Raw genomic sequence first — 17,875 nt, 5'->3', positions numbered from 1 at the left:
ACAGACATTGACTGGTGCGTGCTCCAGGAGAAAACGGTTTATGTGGCCTGTGGGTGTCCCCGGAAGTGGGCTGCAATATGGTCCAACTGGAACGAATACAGGGGTCATATATGCGAACCCCCCCAGGTTGCCCCGTTTGACGAACCACTTGCATTGTTGACTGCTTAGCGATATACTGCAATGAGTATTTCAAACCTTACATGTCCTGTCAGCTTTGGCTTCCTAACGAACAATTGTATGTAATGTATTGTATTACTGTGACGATCACCACTGTTTTCTGCAACGTTAATAAAAAGAATAAAAAAAAAAAAAAAGAATAGCGATTGTTAGGTAAGTAGTACTGATAGCAAAAATATCGAAGTGTTAAATACCGTTTGCAAAAATAGAGTTGTTAAAAATACAGATTTATTATTAATGTTATGTATTTTAGTATTTTGTATGAGAATTGTTTGTAATTTTAGTATATGTGTTAAAATTTTAGTAGTTAATATTTTAGTTTTTTAATAAAATTTTGTGTTTTTAGTTCCGTAGTGGGTTGTGGGTTTATAGGGATATAGGGTGGGAAGTAATTTAATTTTAGAGATTTTATTATATATTTTTTTATTTCATTTTATTTATTTTCAATCCATGATAGTTACATTACATTACACATATATAATCAATAGCTTTAAAAAACACAGTCCTAAAAACAAGCAAAATGGTTAGGCAGTGGTTAGCTGATTAATCACATACAGTACATACTTCGTAATTACCGATTTAAAATCCATAACAATTCATTAAAGTGCAAATGCTAGATAATTTGAGGGTTAACCCAGATGTAAAAACCTCATTCTTCCATGTATGCCAACACCGGCCCCCATATCTCCATACCCAATTTCCTTTTTCAGGAGCGTATAGACTATGCTCTAAATTAAAGATGGTAAGAAATCTGGCCCTAGCACTGTAGAGGCCTGGCAGCAACCAGGTCTGACCGGGAGCTCACCCTTAGTCCCTTAGGTTTCAAAACATGTAAATCAACTTCCACATAAGTGGTCCCAAATCATCATAAAAAATAAATCACATTATTCCATGAATTTCACTTGTTTTCAAAAATTTACTCTTGTTCAGTACTAATCATTCAAGCTGTACTCAATATACAAGTCACGAATCAAACAGTGGTGAGTTCCACACTGTACATAAAATTGAAACAATAAGATAATTTACAAAGAAAATTCCCAATGCATTTCGGGTCTCTTTGACCCTTCTTCAGGGGCGTGTAACTTAATCTTGAAAACAATATTCATTCCGATGACATGTACGTCAGTTCCGTGTCAGGGCACTACAAAAGTAATATTATATAATATCACAATCAAAACTCTTGCAATGTACATATTTCAGATTTAGGTTTAGCTACAATTTCTCAGTGCGTCTAAAAATGACAACATGTGCTGAACCCGTTACTAACACCAAACAGACTGTGAGGCTAATGAGCCAGTGCCAGTGTTCAAAAGATTAAAAATGAGTGTGAGTGAACAAAACTCCCAAATCTTAACCATCAGTGTATCGTATTAACAAGCACCCGAGTTCCCCCCCACATGCGCCATAGGTATCTAAACACCAACCGGTTCCCATCAGGTTAATGTATCAAAGGTCTTCAGACCACTCACCATGACCGTCTAGTTTGAAAAATTGTGTAATACGCTGTCAGCGTCAGTAGTATTCTGCAAATGGCCAGAAACGAATTAGATACTCTGATACTACATCAATCACCATTGAGTTTGGCATTTCAATGCATAAATCTTACAAACGCTTACCCCAATGTTGGCGGTTCACCCTCTATGCTGTTATTCTTATGTGTGCGTCGTGAAGTGGTTACCTCCAAACAGCCGTCTTAAAACAACTACAAGCCAACAGGTCCACAAGAGTCTTGTTAGTATGTGCGTTTTTACTATTCAGTTGAATGAGTAAGCGGCTCTAAAAGTCTAAAGCAGTGGTTACCTGGCGGTCGCGTAATAGCGTGCCTGCAGCCCTGGATCGAGTGTCGGCGTCTACGTCCGGTCCGTCACCGGTTTCTACAGTCCGTCACCATAAAAACACCCAGCTGTCATGGAACTAGAAATGGGACTTATCGAGCTGCGTGGAGTGAACATTAACGTGTGCTTCCCTATGGGCCCAGTGCGAAACGAAATATATACAACAGACATGTGGATCATTATCATGCGTGCATAGTCATCTACACCGTTCTGATGCGCAAAAAAATCATTTAAGCCATAAAATCAAATAGTGAAGAAATATATGTAGTTGGGGCTCCCTCAGTGTCAAATAACGAATAGAGAAATTGTAGTCAATCCTGTACACAAGACGTTAATATCATATTTGCAAAAATGTCTATTTCTCACAACCAGCTATGACATTCAGAGATGAACGTTTATTGATCTTGTAAACAACAACTAGAACAAGGGTTATCAACATGCGTCAATCTCTTCTTTGTTGCATGCATGGTCTCAACTGTTATACCAGGAGATTATCCTAATCTCCTGTTTGATAAACAGCTCCTGATCAGTCATGGCTGAGGGTCCAAAAATGCTATTCAAACACTATACACAAGATGGTACATAGATCTAAAACAATGTTATCATGCATTATAGAGTGTTTACTCCAGGTATTAAGTTCATGAAACATTCACATCGATTACAGGAAATTATCATAAGAGGTAAACATGCTACCCGACCAAGTGACACGGTGTCACTGCGTTTTAAAGGAAACATAGCATCTCATACTGATCATTGAGCCCACCCGGTGTCATGGTCCCCAGTTTCTTGATCCAAAATGTTTCTCGTCGGGCTAATGCTGTGTTGTGATCTTTGCCTGTGTGTTTCTCAACTACTTCTAATACTGTGAATCTTATTTGTGGAATTGTGTGATTGGACCTGGTCCAGTGCGTTGCTAGACTAGAAGTAGATGACCTGTTGCGAATTGTACTCTTATGTTCAATGATGCGCGTTTTTATTTTTCGCGACGTCCTTCCCACGTAAGTTAAACTACATGGACATGTGATCGCATAGATCACACCTGTGGTGTTACAGTCAGCATTATGTTTAAGCACTATGTCTTTGCCTGTGAATGGATGATGAAACGTTTTGCCTACAGTAACGTTGTTACATTGACCACAATTGTAACATTTTCTCATCCCTTTAAAGGTCATTCCTTGAGTTTGTCTCGGGTTCTTCAGTATCTCCCTAATGTTTTTAGCACGTGTGTGTGCTACGATTGGAAAATTTCTAAACAGGTTAGTGAAATCTGGCTCACTAGCTATCATCTCCCATCGCTTCTTCAAGATACGTTTAATCCTTTGGGATTGCGTTGAATGTTTCATCACAAATACAATTCTATCATTTGGCGATTTTTCTGTCTTTTGCAAAAGATTCTTCCGGTCCATCTTCGAAACTTTTAGGACAGCGTCCTGAAGTATATTCCTAGGGTAACCTCTTTCTGTGTACCTTTCTATTTGTTCTTTGAACAGTTCGTCACATTCTGTTTGATTAGATGTTATTCTTTTGATGCGTATAAATTGAGATGTGGGTAGGTGGTTCTTCAGATTCAAGGGATGTGCGCTGGTGTAATGTAACGCATTGTTCACATCTGTGGGTTTACGATGCACGGTGGTGGATATCCCTTGTGCTGTTTTACAAATCTCTATATCAAGAAACTGTATCTTGTTTTCTTGGATGTTATGTGTGAACTTGATTCGGGGGTTACATTCATTGAGTTCCCTGATTCTGTTTTCCAGCTCATCTTTGCTGCCACGCCAAATCACCAGGATATCATCAATGAATCGCAAGAATAGGATCAAATGTTCTGTCCACCCTCTGTTGGAAAGGATGTGTTGTTGTTCGAATTGTGCCATGAAGGTGTTAGCGTAAGAAGGGGCACCAGAAAAGCCCATGGATGTACCTGTTTTTTGTAAAAAATATTGTGATTTCCAACTGAAATAGCTGTGAAATAGAGAAAAATGTAGAAGCTCCAGTAAAAAAACACATAATGGTTGATCTAAGTCAGATTGTAACAATCTCCATTCTATGGCTTCTAGGCCCTCTGTGTGTGCTATCGATGTGTAGAGTGCCACCACGTCAATGGTGCACAAAATGGTAGTGTCATCAATCGAATCATTCACTTCTGAAAGTTTAACCAAACAATCAGTAGTGTCTTTCAAATATGTTGTCCAGGATTGTACCAGTGGTTGTAAATAGTAGTCGACAAAGTGTCCAATGGGTTCATGAATAGATCCGCATCCTGCCACGATGGGTCTGAACGGTGGGTCCTGGAGACTCTTGTGAATTTTGGGCAACATGTAAATATGTGGCACTTGTGGGAAATCGGTTCTCAAATATTTACCAGTCTTAGCATTGATAATGCCAGAGTTTTCTGCTTTCGAAATCTGGCCCTCCATAATTCAAAAGTCAGAGCAACTTTCTGAAGCCACATTGAAGCAATACATAATCTGGCTATGGCTGTAGCTAAGAAAATCAAATATCGGAATTTATAAACCAGCTGGTCACACCTGTCACTCTCAGCCACACCCAACAACACGAGAAGTGGACAATCTTACTGTACCTCCCATATTTCTGCTAAGAATTTCTCTAGGTGCACACATGTAAAAAAAATTGCACAATCTCTGCGTCCTCCGTTCCACATCGAAAACATCTTCCATCATTTGCCCCTCCCCCTTTTAACAACCTGGCTGGAGTATAATAGAGGTTAAATACAGTCGTATAATGTTGTGAACGAAGATTAGCAGACATCAATAACCTCTCGGCCAAATCGATAGAATATTCTACCCGAGTACCTTGGCACCCTAACCTATTGTCCCACTTAGTGTTGTGCATATCCAAGTCACCGCCCTGAATATCTAATAGTGAATTGTATAAAACATCGATGCATGCGTTTTTTCTCCCCGCCTCAACTAAGGGATTCAATTTGATCTTCCATCGGCTTTTGCATAGATAATCACAAATTTGTAGATATTTAAAAAATGTGGATCTAGGGAGGCAATATTTCTCTGCTAGCATCTCAAAGGACATCAAGACCCCGTTAGCATAGAGATCACCAATATATTGGATACCTTTGATCCGCCATCTGTCAATTGTCCTATCCCAAAATATAGATGGCAATAACACTGTAGCTGCAAACAGAGTATACTGGGAGACCCTCTCAAGTCGATAGCATTTTCGCACAGCTTTCCACACCTTAAACCTTTTTTTTTTTTATAGTAGCTTGGCTCCAGGCTAACAAATAATCGATTTTTAACATCGCTGCCCAATAGTATTTGATATATAGAGGGAGACTCAGCAATGCTAAGTGGCTCTTCCCCGGTTAATAATATGTTCATATGTTGCAGTACACACACGTAGTAATATAAGGTAAAATCCGGTACAGCCCAACCACCTTTCTCGCGGGGCAGGACCATAAGGCGCATAGCTCTGCGAGGCTTCCCCAGCTCCCATAAAAGCCTGGCACAAATTGAATGAAGTGCTGACCCACCAGGTAGGTCGCTCCCCCTCCGCACAGCTCCGCCTGTGTGCCCCTGCCCCAGCTGCCGCTGCTGAGTATTCGTAAGTTTGTTCATCTTCCGCCTTACTGTTTTACTGTATTGCCTGTATTTTCTTTGTTGTGTCTGTGACTGTTGTTGTCTGTCCTCCCCCGCTGCCTGTACGTGGTCCTTGCCCATTTTCGTTCCTTCTGTAGCCCTCGCTACCCCCGTGTCTCTGCCCGGTTTTCCTTTCTGTTCCCCTCGCTGCCTCCGTGCCTCTCTGCCCGCTTTTGCCTTCTGTTTCCCAGCTGCCCGGTATTTCTGTGTCCTTTTTGCCTTCTGTGCCACTCATTTTTTACTGACTTCTGTGCCCTTTGCTTTCTGTGCCAATCATTTCCCCCTCATTTTTGTGCCCCTTTTGCCTTCTGTGCCACTCGTCTTTTATTGATTTGTGTGCCCTTTTGCACTATTTTGTGCCCTTTTTCCTTCCCTCCGTCGTCCCTCACCACCCCTGCCGCTGTGTCCCCTGTGGCTCCGCCCCCTGACTGCCCACTGCCCATTCGCTGCCCTCGCCTCCCGCCTGCCAGCTCCCCATATATGCTGGCCGCCATGCGGCTGCGCAGCGGGCATGCCGCTGGTGCGCCGAAGGCGTGCCTAAGGTAAACCCGTCTGCGCCCGTCCGTGCCTGGACCGCGCCCAGAGCCAAAACCCCTGGCCCCCGCTCCCGCCACGACGACCGCCGCCGCTACGATGCCAGCACACTCCACGCCCTCAAACCCGGACAGACCCACACCTGCTTCAAGGCACCCCGAAAAGCACACACGGTCCCTTCACCTGCCGGCTACACCAGCCTCAGAACCGATGAACCACCCACCAAGAATGACCGTACCCACCTGCGATACATACTACTGAACACCTGCTCAGCGCGCAAACACGTCGTCGAGCTCTGGCACCTGCTCGACACAAAATCCCCTTACGTCGCCTTCCTGACAAAGACCTTGTTGAACTACTCCTCAAGCACCCGACATCGCCATAGCCATCCCAGACGGCTACAAGATCAACCGCAGAGACCGCACCAACGGAGTCGGAGGAGGATTCGCCATTGTCCACAAAAACAGCATCAGGGTCTCGACTAGCACTGACAACACGCTCAGCACCACCGAACACATGCACTTCCAGATCCACACAGACTCCAACTCCACCCTCAGAGGCACCATCGTCTACCGACCCCCCGGACCCCACCCCCAGTTCAGCGCCTCCATCGCCGACTTCATCAGCACGCACACCCTGACCTCCACCGACTACATCCTCCTCGGAGACCTGAACTTTCACCTTGAGAACAACAACTACAACAACTCCACAACCCTGATCGATAACCTCGCCAACATCGGACTAAAGCAATTCGTCACAACGCCCACCCACTCCGCCAGCCACACGCTCGACCCCATCTTCTCCTCGAGCCCGCACATCTCCGTCAGCCACACCACGAACTTCTCTGAACCGACCACCGCTGCATCCATTTCACCTTCCAGAAGCCCACCACACACCACAGCACCCAAAAGATCCCCCGCCGCTGCTGGAGCAAAATCACTGAAGACCAACTACATGCAAACCTCGCTCTCATCCCAACCACTGAACCCTCCAACACCGACGACGCTGCCCTCAGCCTCAGACACTGGATCGAAGACTGCGCCAACACCCTCGCCCGCTGAAGAAACCCCCCCACAGAGACACCAGCAAGAGGGCCAGCTGGTTCACCCCAGAACTCCTAGCCTCCAAGCAAACCTGCCGGAAACTAAAGAAGAAATGGCACATCGAACAAACTCCAGACAACCGCGCAGCACACAAGGATGCCATCCGCAACCACCACCACTTCATCAGGGCCGCCAAGAGAACCTCGTTCAAAGACCGCCTCGACAACAACGCACACAATAGCAAGGAGCTCTTCAACATCGTAAAGGAACTCTCCAACCCCACCTCCAACACCCACGACATCGCGCCGTCACAAGCCCTGTGCGACTCCCTCCCCACCTTCTTCCACTGCAAGATAGCAGATATCCACGACAGCTTCAGCACCCAGACAGACCCAATGGACAGCAACACAACAGACCCTCTGCACACCATCGACCATGAGCCCCTGCTAGCCTGGGCCAGCGTGAGCACCAAAGACACCATCAAAACCATGAGCACAATCCACTCCAGCTCTCCATCAGATCCCTTCCCACACCACGTCTTCAACAAAGCTCCATCGCACCCCACCTGCACAACGTCATCAATCTCTCCCTCGAGACCGCGACCTTCCCTGAGAGCTGGAAACACGCTGAAATCAACACCCTACTGAAAAAACCCAAGGTTGTCCCTAGAGACCTCAAGAACTTCCGGCCCATCTTTCTGCTCCCCTTCCCGGCCAAGGTCATCGAGAAAATCGTCAACAGACAGCTAACCCGATACCTCAAAGAAAACAGAATTCTGGACCCTTCTCAGTCAGGGTTCTGCAGCAACCACAGCACCAAGACCGCCCTCAACGTCGCCACCGACGACATCAGGACCCTGCTGGACAACGGTGAGACCGCAGCACTAATCCTCCTAGACCTCTCCACCGCCTTCGACACCGTCTGCCACCGCACACTATGCGCACGCCTCCACGCCACAGGGATCCGAGACAAGGCGCTGGAATGGACCACCTCCTTCCTTTCCGGCAGAACGCAGAGCGTCCGCCTCCCCCCATTCCGGTCCGAAGCCTCCGAGATTATCTGCGGCATACCCCAGGGATCCCCCCTCAGCCCGACACTGTTTAACAATTACACGGCCCCGCTAGCACACATCGCCCGACAGCACGACCTCAACATAATTTCCTACGCCGACAACACTCAACTGATTCTCTCACCTCACCAAGGACCCCATCACCGCCAAAGCCAACCTCCACAAAGGAATGAAGGCCGTCGCCGACTGGATGAAGACCAGCCGTATGAAGTTCAACTCGGATAAGACGGAGGTCCTCATCCTCGGCTCCAAACCTTCAGCCTGGATGACTGGGAGCAGCCCCGACACCCAACGACCACCCACGCAACCTGGGAATCATCCTCGACGCTCTCAATGACCAAGCAGGTCAACGTCGTCTCCTCCTCCTACTTCAAAACCCTCCGCATGCTCTGCAAGATCTACAGATGGATCCCGATAGATACAAGAAAGACAGTCACCCAGGCCCTCATCAGCACCAGACTCGACTACAGAAACGCCCTCTACGTGGGAGCCCTGACCAAGCTCATCAAGCGACTGCAACGCATTCAAAACGCCGCGGCACGACTGATCCTCGACGTACCACACCACATCACCCCCCACCTGAGGGACCTGCACTGGTTCCCCATCAGCAAGAGGATATCCTTCAAGCTCCTTATCCACGCACACAAGGCACTCCACAAGACCGGCCCAGCCTACCTCAACAGGCGGCTCTCCTTCTACATCCCCAACTGCCAGCTGCGATCCGCCGACCTCTCACTCGCCACCATCCCACGCATCTGAAGAACAACCACCGGCAGGAGATCCTTCTACCACCTCGCCGAAAAGACCTGGAACACCCTCCCACTGAGCCTATGACAGACCCAAGACCTGCTGACCTTCAGGAGGATGCTCAAGACCTGGCTGTTCGATCAGTAGCAGCCCCCTACCCCCCCGGCGCCTTGAGACCCTCACGGGTATGTAGTGCGCTTTACAAATGACTGATTGATTGATTGATTGACAATTGGACACAGGAAATTTCTAGCGGAAAGATCTAAAATAATATAAAACCTTGGGTAATACTAACATTTTAAGAATGTTGCATCACCCCACAAATGAGAGATGCAGACATTCACAATGATCTAATTGTTTTCGTACAGAATTTAAAATATTGCCCCAGTTGATCTCCACAAGTGTCTTTAGGCATGTCCTTAATGTGACACCAAGGTATGATACCTCACTCAGAATCCGATGATCATTATAGCCTACTTGATTTAAACACAAAGTTTGTGTCTTCGACACATTGAGTTTGTATCCTGAGACTGCTCCAAACTGAAGCGCCAGCTGTTCTATCTTAGGCATAGCCATTATAGGATTTGGAGTGACAACTGCCACATTGTCCACAGATGTGAAAACCCGATAGTGCTCTTGTCTCCAAATTACTGATTCTATCCCTGCATTTCGCTCTAACATCATTAAAAAGGGGTTAATATATAATGTAAACATCAAGGGGGAGCACGGGCATCCCTGTCTTGTGCCCCGTGTAATATATATACAAGATCTGATTTAAGGCCCATTATGCAGATTTTAGCTTTTGGGCACCAATATAAAACCTGGATAGCTGAAATAAAACCTTGTTTAAAACCTAATCGTCGTAATACTGCCCATAACAATTCCCACGATCGACCGCTTTTTCAGCGTCTAATAAAATCAAGCTGAATTTGCTCCCGTGGTATTAGCTATGTCTAGTAAGGTTACCACCCTATTGATGTGATTAATTGTACTCCTCTTAGGTATAAACCCATGCAGTCGACTTGACACCAACAGGGTTAGCACATCCGCCAATCGGGTCGCTAGCATTTTGGGCTAGATTTTGCCATCAGAATTTAATAACGATATAGGGCGATAGGAACCCGGCTGTTCAGATGGCTTGTCTTTCTTTCTAAAAACAATTATGCTTGCCTCATCCCAAGTCAGAGGTGCTGCGCCTATTTCTGCCTGCTGAAAAGTGAAATGCATATCAGCCTTAAGCTATCCAACAAAGGTTTTATATACTTCCAGATGGAGTTTGTCAGGCCCTGCTGCTTAGCCAGTGGCAAAGCTATTAATGGCCGCTTCCAACTCTTCAATAGTTATGGGTGCCTCTAGCATTTCTGCATCTTGTAGGTTCAATTTTCTACAGTTGAGACTCTGCAGCAGTGTTTCACCAGTCTGCATATCAAGACTCTCTCCAGTATAAAGTGCCTTGTAAAAGTCATGAAAGACATTTAAAATCCCAACATCGGTTTCTACAGTGTTGCCCAAGGAGTCTACCACTGATCCAATTCTTTGGGCCGCCTCTCTTGATCGGAGTCTTTGTGCCAAACAACGTCCGGTTGCCTCCCCATACTCATGACTTTGTTTCTTGCTAATAGAGTATTTCCTGGCTATTTCTTTGCTCTAATGTAGATTTATTTTGGCCTTAAAGCGAGCTACCTCTGTCTGTAAAATAGCAATCTCCCCAATGCTTCGATCCCCCGCATGAGATTTTCTTCAGCTTTTGTAAGTTTACCATATAGTTCCTGAAGTGCCAATTGTATCGGTTTCTGCTAATATAGCCCAAAGCTAAGTCTCCTCTCTAAAACCAGCATTTAATGCATCCCAAACAAAACCAGTCTCTGCGGAATTGCGATTTATGGCCCAAAATTGCCTCATCCACTCCTTCATGTGTGCTACATACCCTTCATCCAGCAGTAGTTTCCTATCAAATGTGAACAATCGAGGCTTAGTTCCAGCCTTGAGCATGTGTAAATTCAGTACAAGAGGTCCATGATCTGATGTAATCCGTGGATGCACCTGAATATCAGCATCCGAAAGTAAGGGGCTTGATGAAAAAAAATAGTCCAGTCTCACAAATTTCTGGTGTGAATGTGAATAAAACATATAGCCAGGATCAGACCCACGTAAAGCCACCCACGCATCCACCAGACCATGATCCGCTAATAAAGACTGGAGTGCTTTAAATACTTTAGGCTTCCTGCCTTTATAATGTTTAATATCATCCTGCAAGCCCTTTGGCTCAAGGTGTATATTTAAATCACCACACAGGATTAACGTAGTTGGCCATAATGCTAGTTCCGCATTCAACCCTTCTATTACGGGTGCCTCATCGAAATTTGAACCATATATAGAGCAGACTGTGCACTTAATACTGCCAATCATACCTTCAGCGATAGCCCACCTCCCTTAGTTATTTGCCAGTACTCTTCCCGTCCCTTGTATGTGGCTCTTAGCCAATATCGCTACCCCACGTGTAGTAGTGGATTGCTGTGTACATGCTAATATTGTTAAACCTAGTTCCACCAGTAACTTTCTTTTGCCCCATGCGATGTGGGTTTCTTGGATGCATACCAAGTCTGGTTAAAACACCCATTATTTGGTCGCGACCCGTTGCCTCATATTATAATTATTCAGCCCACATACATTCAAAGAGCAGATCCGAATACCAACATGTGTACTCTAGGACCATGAACCTAAAACCATTGAGTTTCATACTTTGTTTTAATGCACTTTTTTTTTTTTTTTACAAAGACTGCAAGTACTCTTTAGCCCCTAGTTCTGCTTTAAAGAATCACACATGTTCCTTGAAAATGATCTTGAGCTTAGCTGGATTCAGTAAATAAGCTTGCGCGCCTTTATCTTGAAACGGGGTAATAAGATGGCGTAATTGTCATCTCTTCCCCACAGTCAGAGGATAATAATCTGGACGTACAAAGAACTCTGCCCCTTTCCCACGTATCTTTCGGTCCGGTCGCGCCAGATCTTAGATTACTTCTCGTGCCAAAAAGTTATTAATTGATATTAAAATAGCCCTTGGTGGCGTGGCCTAGGGCGTCAAGATGGCGGTCGCACTCTAAGAGTGCTCTGGACCCCCCATCCGTCACCCGCCCGGTATCTGCCAGCAACAGCCTGCATCCTTGAACCTACCTGGCACCGCTGTGCTCCCTGGTCTGCTGGACGCCTTCTGGTGCGGTGGTGGCCTCTCCCGGAGTCCGTTTTGCCTCCGTGCTGCTTTGCTCCTGTCCGGCTGTGAGGCTGCCAAGATGGCGGCCCCCTGGTGATCCCTGGAACGGTCGGAGGCGCTGATCCCTCTGAGGCCCCGTGAGCTCACCGGCCCTGCCGAGTGCGTGGGAGGAGCAACGTGATTACTGGGCCCCCGCCCAGGGCCAGACTGGGAACCAAAACCGGCCCTGGCAAAGTGCTCGGCCGGCCCCCCCGCCCCCCGGGCGGGAGGGGGGGCGAGCGATTTGCTAGGGCCGCTTTTCAGCCGATTTTGTTACAGGGCCGATTTTGCAGCTATGCTGCAAAACCGGCTCTGCAACAAAAACGGCCCCCAGGGCCCAAAAACGGCCCCCACCCTTGCAGCCGACCGGGGGATTGCCCAGTGCCCACAACGGCCAGTCCGGGCCTGCCCCCGCCGGGCCCGCTGACCTGCCTGGAGTCGTCGCGGCTGGCTTCCCGGTCCGGGGGCGTGGGGCGGTCCTGTGGGCCCTGCGAAGCCGAGGAATCTGTCCGAGCGGCGGGGGGCTGGAGGCAACCCCTGCCGCGCTGATCAGCGGAGCCCTCCTGCAACCGCGGACCCGTCCGGTCCCCAACCTGTGGTCTGGGTTGCGTTGGTGCTGTGGCGAACCGGGGGGCCGTGAGGTGCGGCTGTCACCAACTCTGGGTTCCCGCCTTGGCTGTGGTGCCTGTCCTGGGCCTGGAGGCCTAAAACCGAGGTCCAGCGTGGCGGCCGCCTGGTCGGGCCGCCGCGCCCTGTGTCTGCCCCCCCCCCGAGCTGCCGCAAGACGGAGGCCTCCCGCGGCCGACTCCCAGTTGAGGCTCCTCGCTGGTCCCTGTGGGGGGCTGGGCCCGCCTGCGCCGCGCCAGGTGTTCCTGAGGCCTCGGGGCGCCTGGTGGGCCTGTGACTGCACCTGGAGGAGTCTTTGGGGCCCGCCTGTACTGCTCCCCGTGGTGATCCATCCTGGAGACGGCCCCTCCGCGCCCTGGCTCCCCGTGAGTCCCGGGGGCCCCGCCCTACCGACGGCTGCAGAGGAGCTCGCCTTGGGGCCCCCACTGAAGATCTGGGCAGCCTGGCCAGGAGGTGAGGAGGGGGTCGGGGCGAGGGTTGAGGGGCCCTTGGGGGTACCCACCTGTGAGCTGCCACCAGGACTGTGTTGCTGTCCGCCCTGGTGCCCCCTGGGTGGCGCTTGACCCCTGCCGGCCCTCGGCCCCCCCGCTTCTCCCCCTGCGTAATTGGGGACTGCCTGGCCCCCTGTCCTGCCTCCTCGTGACTGGATTGGACCCAGCGCCCTGCACTTTAGTGCCCGGAGCGACCCCTGGCTTGTTGCCCTATACCTGAGCCATGGCGGGCTCCTCCGAGACCCTTCCCCTCAGCTCCTCCGCCCTCTGTGCCTCCCTCCCTGTACCGGGTGGAACTCCGGGGGATTGACGGTGGTTCGCTGGCGTGGCCTGTCGTACCCAGAGACCTGTCCTCCTGATCCAATGTAAGACTGTGGGGAGACGCCTGGTGCCTAGACCGTCTACATCCGCGAAGCCTGCCCCCCTCGGCCCGAACCCCCCGGAGGCGCCATGGTCAGGAGGAAAGGTACGCAGCAGTCGGTCCCTTCCGCCCAACTCCGCATGGACCAATTCACCAAGACAGACCCTGGCCCTGGCGCGGGTCCCCCTCCCCCTTCTGGGGCGGAGGGGGAGACTTATCCACCATCCTCCAGGCTATCAGTGCCTCCCAGGCGTCGGTGGAGACTAAGATCGGGGAGGTGCGGGCTGATGTTGCTCTCATCCGGCAGGACCTCAGGAACGCCACGGCACGCATCTCTGAGGCAGAGTCCCATATATCCTCTACGGAGGATGACCTGGCCACCCTCAAGACCCAAGTGGCCCGCCTTCAGACCCTGATGTCTGACCTCCACCGGAGAGCAGAGGACGCGGAAAACCGGGCCCGACGGAACAACCTCCGCCTCGTTGGATTTCCGGAGGGGGTGGAGAAGGGCCCGGTGGCTGACTTCCTAGAATCCTGGTTCTGCTCCTGGATGCCGGCGGAGAAACTTTCCCCCTGGTTTGCCATCGAACGGGCCCACTGGTCCTTGGCGCCAAAAACCCCCCCCGGGGGGTCCTGCCCGGCCCTTCATCCTCCGTACCTTTAACTTCCGGGACGCCATCCTGGGGGCGGCTAGAGACTTGGGCCCCCTGAAATACCAGAACTCCACGATCATGGTCTTCCCGGACTACTCAAGAGAAGTCCAGGCCCAACGGAAATCCTAGGATGAAGTTAAGCAGAAGCTTCGGGCACTGGGCTTGCGATACGGTCTCCTGTTTCCCGCGCGGCTCAAGGTCCTCTTCCAAGACCGATCCTTCTTCTTCGACACCCCAGAGGCCACCTGGACCTGGCTCACGGAGGAGAGGCCCCTGAGACCAATCGGATGCCCTCCCCCAACCGAGGATCCGCCTCCCACTCTGGACATGAGGAGCCCAAGCCGAGGCGGCGCCGAACCGGGTCCCACCGACGGGGACGCCGTGGCCGGGACGCATCGAACTCGCCTGACGGGGCGGGGCGGCGACCGTCTCCTACTCTTCCCTCAGATCGGGGGGATCCCCTCGCGGAGGGTCCCTCCACAGAGACCGTAATGGCTGGGCCCTCACTCCCTGGCACGGACTTGCACAAATCTGACTCAGTCTCGGACCTGTCTGTCAGCCCGGTGATCCGGGACTCTTCGCAGAAGACGGAGGCTTGAACCTGGTCCTACGTTCCCCTTCTGCCCGGGGCCGCCCTGGGTGGCCGACATGGGTGGCCGACATGCTGGTCGCGCTCCCCCGAGCCGGCCTGACGCCCGGGGGGTGAGCGACCTAGGGAGGGCCTCACCAGTGCTCTGCGCTATGTCACTCTCCTGATGCTCTTCCTACCTGTCTTTCTTCCCCACCTCCCCTCCCTTGCTAGCTCCCCCCCCCCTTTTCTCCTCCACCTCTCTCTTTCCCGGCCGGTACCCTCCCTCTCCTTTTTTCTCATCTGTAATGTATCCTACAGTTTTATTGGTAACGGTGCAGATTGCTGTCCTTATGTCTAACTGCCTAGCTGGCTTTCACTTTCTGTGACTGTTGTTCTTCATCCAACCTTACGGAATGGGGTCTTCCCCTGTTTGTTACTGCGCTGGTGCCACAGCGCCCTATTCAACGTTTACTGTGTTCTTTTTGAGTTGTTGCACTACATCCGTCATTACGGAGGGGGGTCCTCCCTTGAATGCCGTGGAACTAGTCCCACTGTCCCCAACTACCCGTTTTAGGTTAGGTTCCATCCTCTTTGGGGGTTGTTCCTTGGGTTGAGGGGTTTAGGGCGACAGATGCTTCCTGTTTTGAAGTGTAGAGTGGGGGTTTTGGGGGGGTTGGATGGGGGGGGGTGTTGTTTCTTATGTGGGTATTGGTTCTGTCCGCCGGTGAGCGGTCTTCTTTTCAGGTTGACATTGTGCAGCAGCTTCGCTATTTAGGTAGACGCCGCGCGCATGCGGCCGGTGGCAGCAGCTTCTACCTCCTTTACAGGGTGAACACACTTTGTCCGGCACTCCTTACTGACACCTTAATGTTCGGGCAACCCCGGGACCCCCCAAACCATCCAGAGTCCGAGCGGCGGTCCCCGTCCACCTGCTTCCCTCTGCCCCCAGGGATGCCTCGGACCCAGAATTCTGTACACCCGTGCGGCGTCCCCAACCCCCGGGTTCCACAGGGATATGTTGGATCCCCTCCTTGCGGTCTGACCCCTGCGCTCTCCCATGCCCCTGCCTCTCCCCATGATGTGCGCACTGAATAGGTCCCTCCACGTTCTGTCTTGGAAAGTCAATGGTCTCCTTGACCGCATCAAACGCACTGCGATCCTCCGAGCAGCGCAATGCCTCTCGGCTGACATACTGCTTCTTCAGGAGACCCACCTCTTGGGCACCCATTGTCCCTTCCTGGCCCGATACGGCTTTATGACGGTCTGGCACTCGGGTTTCCAGCGCGGATCCTGGGGGGCGGCGATTCTGCTGCGGAGAGGTCTCCCCTTCACCCTGACTACGGCCCACACTGACCCTCAGGGCTGATACATCGCGGTCTCTGGTGTCCTGGAAGGTTGTCCTATGAACATCCTGAATGTATATGTCCCGCCCGCCCTCCAGTCTTCGACGCTGCGTTCCCTCACTCATGTCCTCTCCGAGTTCCCGCCGGGTCTTACCTTGGTAGGAGGCGACTTCAACGCGGTAATGCAGCCGGGACGCGATACATCGAGTCCCCCCTCAGCGGCCCGCTCTTCGTCTGCGGCGGCCCTTTCGGAGTGGGCGTCCGCTCTGGGACTCTGTGATGCCTGGCGGGTGTGGAACCCCCGGATGACACAATACACCCACACCTCGGCCTCCCACCATACCCACTCCCGCATAGATCTTCTACTGCTCCCGGCCGTGGACTGCCGCTTGATTTCAGGAGTGTCCATCTTGCCGAGAGGACTGTCGGACCACTCCCCAGTCTCCCTACGCATGGGCTCCACCCCTGGAGGCCCGCGTGCGGTGTGGTGTCTTAACGCCTGGTTCTTACAGGACCAGGACCTGGTGGAGAAACTGGGGCAGGAACTTACCCACTATTATGCCACCAACGAAGGATCAGTCCAATCACCGGGGACCCTCTGGGAGGCCGGGAAGGCGGTGATCCGTGGAGTGGCGAGGGGCCTGGTCCACGCTAAGCGGGCGGACCGGCTGGCCTGGCTTGCAGCACTGGAATCCCGCGTGTCCCAGCTCGAGCTTGACCTGGGGGTAGGCGGTCGGGGTGATTCCACCCGGCACCTAGCACTGATCCGAGAAGAGATCCGCCAGGTCTCACTTGACTCGGGCCAGCAGCTCTGGCGCTCATCAGTGGCGCGGATCTATGGCTGGGGGATAAGAATGGTAAGCTCCTTCACAACCTGGTGTCCTACCCCAGGATCCACCGCGTTATCCCAGAGATTCAGGCATCGGATGGCACCCTCCAGAGGACCTCCGTGGCCATTGCGGGGGAGTTTGCCGACTTCTACTCTAACCTTTAAACGGCGCGTCCCCCGGCGGCGCTCCTAACCACCCTCCTGGACGGGGCCAGCGTTCGGTTGGCCTCACTGGCTCTGGAGGACGCTGACTCCCTGGAGGGGCCCTTCTCGTTGGAGGAGGTCTTGGAGGCTATTCCCATTCTAAAAAGGGGAAAAACGCTGGGCCCTGACGGTTTCCCTCAGGAATTTTACGCGGCCTTTCGAGACACCTTGGCCCCCCAGTTGCTGCTTCTCTTCAACCATGCGATAGAGCAGGGCGCTTTCCCTCCCGAGTCGGACTTGGCCACGATCGTGGTCATCCCTAAGACCCACCCGCCCTCGGTGAACTGTGCGGACTTTCGACCTATCTCGCTGCTCAACACCGAACTCAAACTCTTCGCCACCATACTGGCCCAACGGCTTAAGCCCTTCCTGCAGAACCTGGTCCACCCGGATCAATGTGGCTTCATGCCGGCCAGGGGTACCCGGCACTGTCTCCGCCGCCTTCATCTGGCCCTGGCCAACCGAGCCCGCCTGTCCCCCTATCTGGCCCTCCTTTTCCTGGACTTCGAAAAGGCCTTTGATACGGT

The sequence above is a fragment of the Lissotriton helveticus genome, chromosome 2_1 (genome assembly GCF_964261635.1).
Source record: "Lissotriton helveticus chromosome 2_1, aLisHel1.1, whole genome shotgun sequence".
Lineage (NCBI taxonomy): Eukaryota > Metazoa > Chordata > Amphibia > Caudata > Salamandridae > Lissotriton > Lissotriton helveticus.
The sequence above is the reverse complement of the archived record's forward strand: the minus strand, read 5'-3'. Positions refer to the sequence as shown.